General features: G+C 34.8%; 1 long non-coding RNA gene across 4 annotated transcripts; it reads right to left on the minus strand.

Moving 5' to 3' along the window:
* Nucleotides 1–6,059: 6,059 nt before the first annotated feature.
* Nucleotides 6,060–11,776, minus strand: LOC148880939 (uncharacterized). Of its 4 annotated transcripts, none has more exons than XR_016104678.1 (5): nt 11,444–11,686; nt 11,174–11,206; nt 10,966–11,045; nt 9,927–10,075; nt 6,060–6,605 (listed from the first exon to the last, which is right to left on the minus strand). It is a non-coding gene; the product is annotated as an uncharacterized LOC148880939 (long non-coding RNA). The 4 variants fall into 4 exon arrangements; XR_016104679.1 differs by lacking the exon at nt 6,060–6,605 and adding an exon at nt 9,439–9,664 and having other exon boundaries at nt 11,444–11,776; XR_016104676.1 differs by lacking the exon at nt 11,444–11,686 and having other exon boundaries at nt 11,174–11,312.
* Between the last annotated feature and the right edge of the window lie 744 nt (nt 11,777–12,520).

Consider the following 12,520-nt stretch of genomic DNA (forward strand, 5'->3'; position numbering starts at 1 on the left):
ACTAATGGGTTGGCAGGTTATTGAAGCTCAACCCAAACCAAACCCAACCCAACTCAGCCCGCCCAATTGCCACCACTAGTTGTGGGCTATTTTTTTGAATTTGAACGTTACTAGTTGTTTTTGCAATGAACCGAAACCAAACTGGCACAATGTGTTAACCGATTAATTGGTTTCAGTTTTTTAGTGATTTGATTCTTGATCTTTTGGGTATATATATACACACATATATACTTACCCCTTTTTTGAATTGACCGATTTGGTTAACCACATTTTTTGGTTTATTTTTCTTGGTTCAGTTCAGTATTTTCGATTTTTTTTGTTATTTTTTTAATGAGCACCCCTAATGGTTGGGTTGTGTATTGGCCCACCATATAAGTTTGCTCGTGCACATCCTAAGTCCTAACTAATTAGGTTAGAACTTCTCTTTATATGGGTTTGTTTATGATGGTTGCGATTAGATGATAAAAGGGAGTGTTCTATCACAAAAAATGTTTTTCTTGTTGCTTGTTCCAAAAATAAATAAAAATATTTGGTTTGAAAACAGATTGTTTCTCAAAACAAAAACACATAAACATGTCATATGTGGTTTTTTTTTTATATTTCAAGGCTGAAACCAAAAACATATTCTTGAATTTCTGGTTTCAAAAAAAAAATCATTTGATTACTTAATATCATATTCCATAAATCACACAGCTTTTATGCTATAAATTTTATTTTTGCTTTAAAAATATTATTTTTGATGGTTCCAAAAACATGTATCGTTTTTTTTAACAAAAACAGGATATTTTTTCTCTCTAAAAGCAAAAAAAAAAAAGAGTTGAACATGTTTTTTTTATTGATGTGGTAATTCCAAAAACAAATTAAAACAAAAATATTCATGTTCTGGAATGCTCCCAAAGTTTTAGGTAGGCTTGTAAATGGTATTTGAAAATCCGAATTCGAATCCGAGATTCAGCATAATCGAATCGAATTCTAATACTATTTTTTTTTACCGGTTAAATTATCGGATCGAATTTGGATTGATGAATTCCAAACCGATTAAAAAAATAAAATAAACAATTTCAGAAATTAGAAATGAGAAATGACTAATTTCTCAATGAGAACGTTTGAACGGTCAAACCTTACCTCTCTCTAGTCTCCATCATCCTTTCAACTTTCAAGTTTCAAACCCTAAACCTAACCCTCCATCCCTCACTTCGCCATCGTCGGACGTCGCCCAAGCAACCACCGCCCCTTATCCTTCGTGGCTCCTCCTCTCCTCAGTCGTCTCTCATACTCTCCTCTATCTCTCACTCTCTCAGTCCACTCACAAACTCAACATCGTCGCCACCCAAACAACCACCATCACTGGCCACCACCCCTCATCCTCCACGTCTCCGCCTCTCCTCAGCCCTCTCTCGTCAGTTGTCTCTCATCTTCTCCTCCATCACTCATTCTCCGGTCCACTCATTGACTCAGCATCGCCGGTCACTGCTGCCCAAGCAACCACCATCACCAATGGCAGCATCACTAATAGCGACGATTGAATTCGAATCAAATTGAATATTCGATTTAATAATCAAATTCGAATTGAAAAATTCAATATTCGTTAGATATCGAATCGAATTCGAATATTGTTCTTTATAATAGGTTTCAAATTGGAATCTAGCCTGATTCGATTCAAATTTGATCCGTTCACAGGCCTAGTTTTAGGGACCCCAAGCCGTTTGTGGAAAGGCTAGTGGACTTCACATATAGGTATGTAATTGAGTTGAGTTTAGTTGAGTATTGGCTCGAGCTCAACTCAAGTCATAACTGAATATTAAAAGTTGTAAATAAATTAATATTATAGATAAAATATATTTTAAAACTCAATTTTATATATATTTATATTATGAATAAGTTAATATAAAAAATTAATTATATTATATATAAAATATGTTAAAAATAACATTTTATTATAAGCTCAATCAGACATGATTAAATTCAAGCGAAGTATAATAAAGCCTGGACCCAATTCAACTAACTATTCGACTCTCAATTTTATCTTGGAGTCAAGTTTGAGTATTTAGCAAACTGAGTTCAAGTATCTCAACTCACTTATACCCCTATTTGCAATGATGCCAAATGGAGTTCAATCCCTATGATGGTATCGATTTATAATGCCACGATGAAAGACATTAAAAAAAGTAATAATCTTTTATATTTCATTGTTTAACCTGTGCGTTGCACTGTTCCCGCTAGTGTGTATTAATCTACCAAAGAGGAAGAAGTGGTTGAAATTATTAATCCACTTGTAGTGGACTTGATCACAGAGTATCAGTGGGACCAATGTCCGGGTTCAAATCAGTTGCTAGTTAGAAGTTCACATAATATTGTATCAGTGGGACCAATGTCCCATTTTCCCACTAGTAGGTTTAAGCATACATCACCTCAGTCCACACCCATGTGGGAACGCAATTTGTATTAAAATACAAAGAGAGCGAGAAAGAGAGAGAGAGAGAGAGGTAATTGAATTCAACGACTTATTGCTTTTATCTTTTAATGTATGAGCCATTATTATGAGCTCCTTAATGGCTTAGTGAAAATTGGATTGATTATTGTTAGCATTGTATATAGGGCAATGAGATGTTCGGTTAAGCCATTTTAGTTAGTTTATTAAAGTGCCTCGACGTCGATGTATCCAACGATATTTTTTTAATTTAAGATCAATAGACAAGAGTGCAACGTTTAGATCTCGAGTTCTCAACATATCCCATCAATCCCTTGATTCACTTGGAAAAAAAATAAAAACAAAACCCAAGTGTTCTTATAAGAGATGACACCACCAGGTTCCTTCCTAGAAAACACCTTAGATTCAATTATGATTTTTCAACTTTTTTGATGAATTAATTATTTTTTATTTTTGATAAAAATATTAGTTAAATATAGAACTTCAACAATTCAAGCAATCAATCATCAATTGAGGCGAGTCCCGATTTCCTTTCCTGTTATATTTTGCATAATTAAATCAACAAATTTGGAATGAGAGCACAAAAGATAAAACCCCATTTCTTTATTTTTTGAAAGCATTAACTTATAGCATTGCTGTTATGTATGGTTCTGTTCTTATTAATATGGCACTTGTTTTTGTTAGAAGAATGGTAAATTACATACAAGTACCCTTTACTTTGTGATAGTGATAGATAGGTACCATGAACTTTCAATTGCAACACTTGAGTATCCTAAACTCTCAAAAAGAAACACTTGGGTCCATATGTTAGTATTCCGTCAATTAAACATTACATAATGCCAAAACTGCCCTTTCATTAATTAAACTTATGTGATCAGTACATAATGCCAAAACTTAATAACTCATACGGTATTAATTAGATCGCACAAGTTTAGTTGACGAAAGACTAGTTTTAGCATTATGTAATGTTTAACTGACAAAATATGAATGGGTGGACCCAAGTGCCTATTTTTTGAGAGTTCAAGGCACTCAAGCGTTGCAATTGAAAGTCCAAGGTGCCTATATGTCACTACCCCAAAGTATATGGTACCTATCTATAATTTACTTAAAAAAATCATGTATACTGATAAATAAAGCTATTCACAGGTCGGGCTTTGAGCAAGGTCCAATCAAAATTTGGCAAAAACTAAGTCCAAGCCCGGCCTATGAACAAGTCTCCTAATAAACAACCCCTTAGTCTTCTTGTTTAACCTTCAACCATTTTTTAGTAAACTAATGATTCATTTATAACCTTCAACTTGGTTTTCATAACATTGTTTATGCCTATTTGGCAGTAAAAAAGTTACACTTTTCTCATAAAAATAAAAATTCAAAATGAATAGCATTATTAAAGTTTATAAAAGTGAATAGAGCTTACCATTAAGTAAAAATCCAAGTACTTAAAATGTTGTTGATAAGCTGCCTTGATCATGGTTCAAAACCAGTACTTAAATGTTGCTTTTATGAAAGCCAAAATATAATTGAAGGAAATGAGGGAGCCAACTCCTTCAGTAAAGAATATCCAAGTTTTATTATTAAACGATAACATTTTTAGCCCTAAAATTTACTCCAATCAGAGGCAAAGGGGTAACCACCTTAAAATTAAACTAGAAAACTTAATTAAAGATCAATAATAACTACAAAGGCAAGGGCACTTAGCTTGCCTTGCCCCAAACCCGAGATACAAAAACACACACACACACTCTCTCTCTCTCTAATACTCTCAACAACCCACCCACAGAAAAAGGAGAAAAACAATATTGAAGGAGAATATGTCGTTATCTTCTTGCTTATTACCATTGGGGTTTGAAAATGTCATTTCTAGTGTTTTACTTGTTCTTTTAAAATGTGCATTTTATTAAGCAAATTCATATTTTCAAGACATTCCACAAATCAATGAATTAAGAATAATGGTTTTGTATAAAATAACAAGCCCCTTGCTAATCTTCACATTTTTTTATAATAGATCTAAGATCTAAACTACTTGATCACAAAATTAACAACTTTTATGGTTGATTGTCTAAATTCAATATGGTGCAATTTTTTGCTCTCAATTTACATGTTTAGAAATTTATATGGAAGATTAGTCAGCTTAATTCCAAAAAATCACGATCAAAAGTGATATTCATTTCCAAATCCATTATCATGACCTGATTATCTCTATATTGAAATTGCTATTACATGAATACACAACATTTTTAGCCTTATAATGATATCCTCAACTATCTATCCAAGGACATCATCAAGAAAACTCTTGATTAAAAAAAAAAAAAAAACTCAAAATAAGATGTGTACTTGCATTCCAAAACCAAATTGAACCAATAAAATTGAAAAGTTGGATTTGATTCAATTTTGTATAAAAAACTATTTCTAGTAAACTCTAACATTGCTTGTTTACAATTTACCTTTTTATATATTCTATTTTGATTTTAAAACAACTTATTGTATTTGATTATTATCTACATACTATATAAATAGATACTTAAGCCACGTTTGGAAACGATGCAAATGGAGTGTAAATCCCGGTTCAGGGTAAATTTGCACTTTGGTTCACTTTTGCCTATGTTTGGCAACATTACATTTATGTATTAACAAATGATAGACCAATGCATATTTACATTGATAATAAGATGCAAAATCAATAAAAAAAAAAGTAAATTTGCATTCAAGCGGCTTTTTGATAAAAAAAAAAGCATATGCTTTATTGGAATTCATGTTTGCATCCATTAAAGCTAAAAGTCTATTTAATAAGAAGGTAAATTTGTCAATGCAAAACTAACCCAATTTTGCAATTTATATGAACCATTTTACACTCTACGTATTTGCATTCACACTTATTTGCATCTTTTCCAAACACAGCCTTACTTTTAATTATGTGAAGCTTATAAAAGTTGAACCCAAATACTAAATACCATATATGATTAATACTTACACATAAACGCATATGCTCTTCTTATACTAAACCAAAGGACTCTAACTAGTTATACATTAATAAACATCAGTCTCTATTACCCCCTTCTTTCTGTTGGATCAACAATTGCTAATAATGTGTTTGGTTCCCAAGTTTTACACCCATGTGATGAATTATTTAACAAATAAACGAGATCGGATCTGCTCCTCACACAGGGTGCCTCACTCGCACCTCACATGCACATTGTACCATGCATTGGGAACATCTCCCTTATTTATAAGTTATTATTCATGGGAAATGTTCCCAATGCACGGCGGATGTGCATGTGAGGTGCCCCTGTGTGAGGAGCAGATCCTGTTCCCAAACAAACCTTGATGTGCCATTACCCAAAAAGTTGGTATATAAGTCAAATGCGGTAATGGATTTCCAATGTGTTCATAATTATTTTGTATAAAATCAATAGATTATGGTGTGAGATATTGACCATTCTACAAAAAAAATAGTAGTAGATCTTGGCTTTAGGACAAAAGATCTGTTGTGGGGTGACATTCTTCTTGGCTTATTGTCATTTGGTATATTAAGGCTATGCTATCATGAGGTACTGTACCATACAAGCGTTGGAGCAACTAGTTACCCGATTTGCTATCATGTTTATGATTCCAGTTGATTGGTCATATGTTTTTCGGAAATCATATCTTTTCCATATTATACTCGAATCCTTGTATTAATGAAATGGGTCATATGTTTTTCGGATATCATATCTTTTCCATATTATACTCGAATCCTTGTATTAATGAAATGGGTCCGACTATAATATAGAAAATCATATAGTTTGGAAAATACCATCAGACACGGCCTTGAGAATACCATGAGATCATGAATGAGCTTCGTGACCCAGCATCAGATCATGATCTGCCGGTGACCCAGCATGACCAGTGCTTTTGGAGATGGTGACCCAGCATGGCCAATACTTTTGGAGATGGGGAATAGCATGAGATCATGATCTGCCACAGTTGTAATCGGTGTATATTGAGGCCAATTGTAAGCCGGGCCATGAATGAGCTTCCCTCCGCTCTGGTTAATCACCGTTTCCCAAATAAACCCATCTGGATTATTTGGGGAGGTTACGAGCTCTATGTAAGGTTGATCACCTTTGTACGTGTATGCATCGCCGGCCCATCTATAGAACCCGAACTTTAAGAAAGCAGTGACCGCCAGATAAGACTGCAAGGAAGAAGCAATTCAACGCAAATTAATTCAACTTGATTAATCAATGAGCATAAGTATAGTAAATTAAGGCCAAAACTTTTTTCCTTTATTTATTTTTTATTTCTTTGGCCATAGAAACTTTATAAGCACTTGATAACATGACGGTCTGCACGTATATATCACTAATTTTATTCCCTCAAGGTACTAATCCACCATTAATTAACCTGAACTAGAGAGAGATAAATAGATGGATAGATAGAGAGAGAGAGAATCTGTATGGAAAAAGAGAGGGAGCACGAGACACGATCACTAACGTCTAATGAGGTCCCAAGTATATATATATATATATATATATAGACACCTCCTGCTCGGTACCAGGCATCTTTCTTCTATTCTCTGTTTAGTTACCGTTAAACGCGAAAACAAAAAACTCCTGAAAACTCGAACAAGCATTGAAGAGAGAGATATCCAGAAATCAAATCACTGTTTCTCGATCACATTGGAGTATAGGACTGCTTACTTCTTGCTCCCGACCGTATTTGATTTTCAGAGGCCCCCTGTACTAGCTGTTTCGTCCCTAAGATTGTCAGAGGCTCCCTGTACTAAACATCCGAAACAACCATTTTTCACCGTTGGAAGTGAGCTTTCTCAGCCATCGTGCACCCCCCATCTGCCAGAGCAGCTTCTGAGTGGCTTTTAACGGTGAAGACATTAACGTCTTTCAATGATTTTTTTTTAAATGCGATTTAAATGGTTGTTTTTGAAACTGGTTACCTGGGATAACCGGTATTGATTGAAACAAAGAAGTGGAATGTTAATTGGTCATGTCACCCGATATGATACTTTTTCCATATCATAGATTTTCCCTAATGAAATAGAACCAGGAATTCTAAGCTCATACAATCAATATTCCAAAAGGTATATAAGGTGGTATTGCCTTGAGTCTCAACTTTGAGGCTCATTCTGAAAGGTATAAATAACATACTTGCATCTAGGAGTGCAACTTGGGCGGGCCCAACTCAAGCCCGAACCGGTCCAATTTAGAATTTTACACGGGTTGAGCTTGGATTTTTGGTCCTCAGGTTGAGCTTGGGCCCAAGAATTCGAATATTTTTATATACATTTATACATTATATACATATATATAACATTTGTATAAATATTTTATACACATATTTACATACACATAAATATATGCATATATATATTTGCATAAATACATATGCATATATATATATATAGTGTGTGTGTGTGTAATTTTAGAGTGGGTTCATTGACCAACCCGATTCCGGCCCAGGCCCGAGCCCAACCCGAGTGCATCAAATTACAGGGCAGGTTAGGCTCAGGTTGGGAAAATCGGGCTTGACCTTGGGCTCGGGCCTTAAGCTGAAATTTTAGGGCCAGACCTAGGTTTACCATAAACCCAACCCAACCCGCCCAACTTGCATCACACTTTGGGGCACCTTATGTCAAGAGCATGTATTTTAAACTGAAGTAATGTTCTCAGTTCAAGAATGAATTCAGACCAGTTGTAAGATTTTGGGGCATGTATTTGATGTTTTCATACATGTTCAAGAATGAATTCAGACCAGTTGTCAAGAGCATGTATTTCAAACTTTTAGGTTTTCAAATCCATTTGATGTTTTCATACATGTTCAAGAATGAATTCACCAAGTTCCAACCAAATCAAATGAGCAATAAGGTTTTGGTGGATTTTCTATAACAGGGTTGGTTAACTAAAATAATTTTGGTTGTTACCAATTCTGATGATTTCTTACAATTCCATAGTATCTGCCTATCTTATCTTGACAATTGTTGTGCTTCTTACGAGGACAGGGAAGTGGCAGTTATTCTGAGTTATGAACCAGGTTCAAGCATCTTAGGTTTTAGCAATATGGCGATTGGACTTGGAAGTGTTGATTGGTGTACTATTTCAAAATCTATCTTTGCACTACCAATCTACAATATCTCCATGAGACATTTCCAAGATGTAAGAGCTGCAGGATACTTATTCAAGAATTCAACCTAGGATATAATGGGCACAAAATCAAATTGTGTATTATTCCCAATCATTGGACCTTTCCCTGATTATATTACTGACTGTTCAAATAAATACAAATGGTAACTAGGTTAGTTGTTTATGGGCCATCCTTTTTTCTTGTAGGCAAGGTTCAAAGTATCGATACGATACAAGTTTCGGCCATATCGTATCAGCACTTAGAAACGGCCAAAACTCTTTTTTTATTTTTTTCAAAGTTTGTTTTTTTGGAAAACTAATAACCTGTTTTTTATTATTAAAAAAATTGTGGGTCCGAAACACCTGGAAATAAGCATTTTGAGCCGTATTATTTTCAAAAGATACGATACGATACACCCAATATGAGACGTATCGTATCGATACTTTGAACCTTGCTTGTAGGGCTATGTAGGTTCATGAGCACATGCACTATTTATGGAAATGCTCTTTTACAAGGTTTATAGGTGAATTTTGGGTGATTGTAGGCTGGCTAGCAGCAAGAGCAGGTAGTCCTTGGGCTATTAGCTATTTTCTGAGAGAAGTAGAATCATTAGCATCCATTCTAAATATCTTGTTCAAGTGAGGTTTGCAACTTGGGCAGGCCTTGGTTGAGAATTTGTTAAATTTATAAAGGGCCTAGGGCGATGTGGTGGAACTTCTTCAAATTTATTATATTTTCACCCCTAGTTCAAGTGGATACGAGATTCTGCTAACAGAAACAGAATAAAAAAGATACATGGGAATAAGAAGGTCATTAACCAATGTTGATCCCAGCTATCTGGGGTCCTCAGAGAACAAGGTATTATGAGAAATATGCAAAGACACCAGAAAAAGATAAATGAGAATAATATTAGAAAGAGAGAGAAACAAATTCAAGCATGCTTGGCATTTCCATTTGGCAGATCCTCCGATCTTGCAGCAAAGTTTAACAATAAAGTAAAAACATGGTTTTACATATAAAGGTCAATCTTAGTCTTCCCTAGATCATATCAGGGCATACTTCTTGCTCTGGCATGCTTGTATTGGGTGTATCCTACAGAATCTGCTCCATTTCACACTGATGCGAAATAAGAGTTATTTATTGAGCAAATCATTGGAAATAGAGTTCTTCACATGAGAAATTATTAAAGATAATCAAGGACGGTATTTAATTAGATTGACATTGAAATTGAAATATGAATATGGAGTTTTCCTTTAAAACTTGTTAACAAAGAAATTTAAAAATCTGCCATTATATTAGGAGTATCTAGCAATGAAAATCCAATAACGCTGACAAGAGTACATCCATGTCTGAGCATTTTCCAATAACCAATTATTACCTGGTTTTTTAAGTGTAAATGGAGTTGGTGGAGCAATTGAACCCATTGATGAGAAACTTGTCGAACACGCGAATAGGAGAGAACATGGGAGCCAAACCTTCGCTAAAGATGTCTGAGCATCTTCAACCTTCGTTAAAGATTGAAGGTTCCTATGAGCAAAACCATGCAGAAGAAAAATTTTTTAATTTAAAACCAAAATTACTTTTTCCCATTTTTAAACTCACAGCAATCAATCTCCAACAAAACAAAATGCTACTTGATCAATAAATCAATATCTATACTGAAAAGTATCTCTATTCAAACTACCTAAATCTAAGCAAGAGTCAATCATGACAAATTAAAGAAGACTCAAGCTTCTTAACCTCAGACCGGTATTTCTAACAAAAGAAATTAACACTTCAATCTCAAAGCAACAGTATAGCATAGAAAAATATTAAGGGAGCTCCAAAATTAACTACATCAACTACTCAAAAAATGGACACATGTACAAAAAAAATCCAATCTTTAAATAGCAATATATATATATATATATATATATATATATATATATATATATATATATATATATTAAGCCACATCCTACAACAGGAAAAACCAGAGTGGTTCACAAGGATGGTAGGCATCCATATTATGCACAATTACATAAATAATAACTAATTACTTAAATAATCAAATAACTGGATACATTTTTGCAATAAATTAAAATTTTAATTGATTCCAAGATTCCAATAATTAAATAAGTAAATAAACAGCCATCAAGTAATTAAGCAAGCATCAAATTAAAGAACAGAAAAAGGCAAATAGATCAATAAACTAACAAAACACCACAGCAGAACCATCCACCTTTTCTGAAGAAGCCAACAAAAATCCAGGGAAGAATCACAGCAACACCAAAAAATACTACAACGAATTACATAAACAATTAAATAATCGCATATGCAACAAATAGTGAAACAATTAAATAAACAACCAACAAATTACACAAGAAAAAACTAAGGCCAAAAATAAAATAACAAAACACCAAAGGAGAATTGCCTACCTTTTCGAACAATCCAACAAACAACCCAGGAAGAAACCCTCTACTCTCCCAGGCCCCAACCCCAGTTCCACCAAAACCCCCTACAAAATAGTAACAAAACCCTAAAACCTTAACACTGTGAAACCCTATAATTGAAAGCCTTTTCAGAAACAAACCCTAACAAGAATTGAGAACCCCAAACTGCTAACAGAAGAGATCTGAGAACTACCGTAAGCTTCTAGCAAGAACTAAGAACCCCTACCTGCCAAGCAAAAAAGAGAAACATTAAGGAAGCCTAAACAAACTCAGAGGATAACAAAAAAATGAAAGAAAGAAACAGAATCAAACTATTTTTTAAGAGAAATGAGGAGAAAAGTAGGTATCGTTTCCATAAAGTGGCTTTTTCTAGTTCCGTCAATTGCTGTTGATGGTGGTCCTTCTCTGGTCTATCAGTGGCAAGGAAGCACAGATAATGAATAAGCCCTACTCTTTTCCAAACCTGCAAAAGCGCTGAACACTGAACAACTTCAATTGACTGAGAGAGAGAAGAGCGGATCAACTGAGAGAAGGATAGCAAGATGGGGTAAGGTGGATCTGAATGAATGAGGACTCTCAAAGCGAGAGGCATCAGGAAGAGAGAGACATGGGAAGGGGAAGGAAGGGAGACCAGATCTGCTCCTTACACAGGGCGCCTCACACTAACCTTACACGCACATTGCCTGTGAGGCGCCCATGTGTGAGGAGCAAATCCCATTGCGAAGAAAGGTATGGACAGATCAGATCTGCTCCTCACACAGGGCGCTTCGCCGCCGCTCAGATTTTTATTTTGTTTATTTTAGTTTTCTCGGTGGCGGTTTTAATAAGAACGACGCCAGCTCAATTGCCTTTATAGCGACAGTCTTAAAGACCACTGCCGGCTTAGATCGTTTTTGTTACAGTGAAGTTCAATCTAATCTAATAAATATTTTGGATCAAATTGATCCAATCCAATATATTTTGTTGGTCTCGTCCAATCCATCTAAATTGATTTTGGATTAGATGGGGTCCAATCCAAAACTGGTCCATTAACACTCTTAATCCAATATAAACGCGAATCAGATTGGACCAATTTAGGCCGATTGTGCACTTACAGCAAAGTTATTTACAAGCACAATTCAAGAGCAAGAACTTTTCTAAAATACTAATACTTAAAAACATTCCATATAATATCAATTAAAGGCGTGTGCATTAATTAAGTGTTGAATTGATAATTTAAGGGCAAAATAAGCAAAAAAAAAAAGAATTCTAGAATATAAAAGCCCAAAACACTATAAGTGAGGCCTCATACGGGGACCCGTTAACAAGACAGCATGTCCATAAACCCATTATGGATGGGAGAAACCCAGATTTCCTCTCTCATCCTCTCATTATGGGAATGGTTCTCTCTCACATTCTTTGCAAAGCATTGCAACCATGCCATTCCCTTTTGGACCTTTAGGCTGTGTTTGGTTTAAAGGAAAAAGTAGGGAAAGGAAGGAAAGGTATGAAAACTTTTGCAAACCTTGTATGAATTTCCCTTCCTTTCCCTACATTTTCT

This window comes from Nelumbo lutea, chromosome 1 (genome assembly GCF_056320005.1).
Source record: "Nelumbo lutea isolate HS-2025 chromosome 1, American lotus-T2T, whole genome shotgun sequence".
NCBI lineage: Eukaryota > Viridiplantae > Streptophyta > Magnoliopsida > Proteales > Nelumbonaceae > Nelumbo > Nelumbo lutea.